The sequence below is a fragment of the Cajanus cajan genome, chromosome 1, assembly GCF_000230855.2.
Source record: "Cajanus cajan strain Asha chromosome 1, NIPB_CcT2T_4, whole genome shotgun sequence".
Taxonomy (NCBI): Eukaryota; Viridiplantae; Streptophyta; class Magnoliopsida; order Fabales; family Fabaceae; genus Cajanus; species Cajanus cajan.
The window spans coordinates 27,745,016-27,748,800 of NC_138517.1; the positions used below are offsets into that span (position 1 = coordinate 27,745,016).

Here is a 3,785-nt window from a genome sequence, read left to right on the forward strand (position 1 = left end):
CCATTAATGAAGTGATTGGACGGACGGAAATTAGGTTGCTGATTGCTAGTTCCTTGAACTGGGTTATTCTTCCAAGAAAAGTTAGGATGATTCTTCCAACCAGGGTTGTATGTGTTGGAATATGGATTACTCTTCTCTCTTCGAGGAGTGTCATAGAAATTATGAGAAGCTACCACCTGTTCAGTAGTATCTTCTTTTTCTCCAGTAAAAATTGAGGTACAATCTACTGCAGTGTGCCCTTGTTCCCTACAAAGGTCACATACTTGATTTGTAGCCACTGAATTAACCTTAGCTTTTTCCATCTTGTCTAATCTTTGATTAAGAGTATCAAATTTTGCTAAGAGTAACTCAATATTGTTCACTTCATATCGCCCCGGAGTTCCTTTCCTTGCTGTGACTTCTCTTTCACTGTATTGGCTGTGATTTGAGGCTACATTTTCCAAAATAATCATGCAGTCATTAATAGGTTTCCCCATGAAAGATCCTCCAGCTGCTGAGTCTAATATCATGGTGCTTTGTTGGTCCAATCCTTCAAAGAAAAATTGGATGGTAAGCCAACGGTTGAAGCCATGTTGTGGGCATGCTTGAAGATATCCTTTGAACCGCTCCCATGCTTCATAAATAGTCTCTCCAGTGCCTTGTTGGAAATTAGTGATTTTCTTCCTCAATTCTTTAGTTTTAGAAGGAGGAAAGAATTTCTCTAGAAAAGCTCTTTCACATAATTCCCAAGTTGCTATCTTTTCTCTAGGCACTGTTCTTAGCCACACCTTTGCCTTATCTCTCAAGGTGAGTGAGAATAAGCGGAGTCGCATTCCATCAGAAACTTCATCATCAAATTGCTGGGTCTCACAGATTTCCAAGAACCCCTCTAAGTGGTCATTAGGATCTTCTGATGGTAGTCCTCCAAAGGTGTTCTGTTTGAGCATATTCACCAGAGAAGCTGGTACAGTAGCTCCAGTTTGCATCTCCCCTCCAGGTATCCCACGAGCTACGGGTGCAGAGTAGTCCCGAAGCGGTAAATTATTTCGTTGTGCAGCCATGTCAAATTCTCTAGAAAGGTTTCTTTTCCTTCTCAGGAGAGTTCTTTCAATCTCAGGATCTAGTGGTGTTGGTTTCCCAAGACGTAGAGATCTCTTTTGCATTAACCCTAAGGCACTGCAAAAAAAAAAGAAAGTGACCCGTGAAATATGAATTGGAGAAGTAAACACTAAAAAAAAAAAATTATTTATTTATTTAATTTTTTTTTTTTTTTTTTTTTTAAAAAAATTCGAATTAAAATAATTGTAATTTAAATCAAGAGACGTAGTCCCCGGCAACGGCGCCAAAAACTTGATGTATGGAAAACCGCAAGTGTACGGTTGTCGTCAAGTAATAAATATCGAATCACAGGGACTACGTGTTTGACCTAGAATTACTAGTATTTTAATTTGAATTTTAAAACAGATTGAATTTTTGTTTTGAGATGATAAGATCAGATTTGATGGTAAAAGAGATAGTAATGCAATTAATGAATAAGATAAAACTTTAAGATAAGATAAGGAGATTTCCGGGAATCTAGGGTTCGCACAAAGAGTTCCAACATTATTGAATTATTATTTTCATTAATTAATTCTATTCCATCTTGAAGGTAGTCTTAACCTAATTTAATCCTTGCACCTTCTCAGGCTACGAGGACGTGTTTAATTAAAATTAATCCCTACTCTCGTGGTAATTACGTTCAATTAAACCCATTAAGATCTTTGTTAATCTATTGCTCCTCGAAAGCTTAAATCAACTCTCGTGATTTAACACTCAAGTCTGTTCCTTTAGGTTCCGATAATTAGGTTCTCCTCTCAGTTCATCCCTAATTATCTATGATTATGAAAATTAAGATTAATTGTTTATCATAATTATAATCAAGTTCTCCTCTCAGTTCATCCTTAATTAATGTTATTATGAAAACAATAATATTAAAGTTCATATATAAAATATAAAAGAACAGATCAAGAATTGGAATAAAATTAAGAAACTGAATAATGCATTAATAAAGAGGTTCTCAGAGGCTAAGCCCTGATCCCAGAAAAAGGGAAACTACTCACAGGAGTTCATAGTAGTTCTCCAAGAAAAGAAGAATAAAAGAAAAGCAAACCTTAGAGTCGATGGCACAGGCGCCCAACCTTCTCCAAGTGTCAAAAACTAAAAAACTGTCTCCGAAACAAAAATTCCCTGTTCTAGGCTAACCTCATCTAATTTATAACCTAAAAGGGTAAAAAGGTAAAACTACCAAGATAAAAATTACAAAGATAAAATAAAAATAAAACATAAAACTTAAAAAGCTGGGACGCGAAGTGAATCACGGCCGTGACTGAGAATCACGACCGTGATCTTCTCTAGAGCACATCTATGAAGGGTCAGTGGCGTTCACGGGTGTGATTGGGAGTCACGGCCGTGATTTTCTCTGGTGAATCACGGGCGTGATTTAGTATCACGGCCGTGATTTTCCCTGTAGCTCAGCATTTCCTCTTTAATTCTTAAATCTTGATCCTGCTCAGAGAAAACACAACACATACCAAGAAAAGCATAAAACAGGAAAATGATATAAAAATTTATTAAAAACATGAAAGATATGCATGATTATGCTATGAATTCTTGTGAATTAAAGTGCTAAAATACGAGTAAAATACACAACATCAGAGCCTTGTCGGAAATCACACTCAAGGTGATAACTAGTTACTCTAGCCCGAAATCTTGTGACAGACCTTAGAGTTTGTCAGGCGATGATGACTGAGGTACTAGGTCCCTACAATGGGGGCACCTTGGGGGCCTTAAATACTAGTGAGATTAAAACCGTCCTATACAACACGCTTTTCTTGACAGGGACCACAGACCAAGGATTTAAACATGATTGTCCACAGGTGTACGTTGATTGAGCATGTGTGTGCATTTGTTTATATTATTTTGTTCTAATAAGATGGGTTGGAATTTTAAAACAAGCAACCAGGTAATAAAGAAATAAAAAACTAATAAAAAAAATTTTATGCCCCTTTGTACATTCTTAAATCATCATTCCACTACAAGAAAAACTGTTATTATCTACGGAATATTACCTACAGAATTTTTTCTGCAGGTAATATTTAGTTATCTATGGAATATTACCTACGAATTTTTTCCGTAGGTAATTTTTAGTTATCTACGGAATATTATCTACGAAGTTTTTTCCGTAGGTAATGTTTGGTTATCTACGGAATATTACCTACGAAAATTTTTTCGTAGGTAATTTTTAGTTACCTACAGAATTTTTTCCGTAAGTAATATTTAAGATTTTCTACAGAATTTTTTATTATATATATATTTTTTTCTTTTAATACAATGTAAAAATGAAATGCGTATATTATTTTTCTTTTAATATTTTAAAGTTTAATATTAGTAATAATTTATTTTATTTTTTAAAAAAATTGTAATAAAGTATGTAAATAGAATACAAATTTATCTTTCAATAAACATATAAATTTTACTTTATTATATAAATCAACAAGTTTAATATTTAAAAATATAAATAAAAGTATATATAATTTTAATATATTATAGTAAATTTAATATAATAATAATAATTATTATTATTATTATTATTATTGTTATTCATTTTTATTCAAATAGATCAATTTTTAAGTGTAATATAAGTTTTTTTTTAAATAACTTGTAGCATATGCTTTTAAACTAAATAGATTATAGTAAAAAATAAATATTATTAAAAATTATCAATTTAAATTTTTTATTTTTATAAATTAATGATGATAAAAAATAAC

The 3,785-nt window shown here is 32.5% G+C and overlaps 1 non-coding gene across 1 annotated transcript; it reads left to right on the top strand.

Annotated features, from left to right (window-relative positions):
* The first annotated feature begins 564 nt into the window (after positions 1-564).
* Positions 565-671, top strand: LOC145953987 (small nucleolar RNA R71). The gene has a single exon (XR_014431199.1). It is a non-coding gene; the product is annotated as a small nucleolar RNA R71 (small nucleolar RNA).
* The last annotated feature ends 3,114 nt before the right edge of the window (positions 672-3,785 follow it).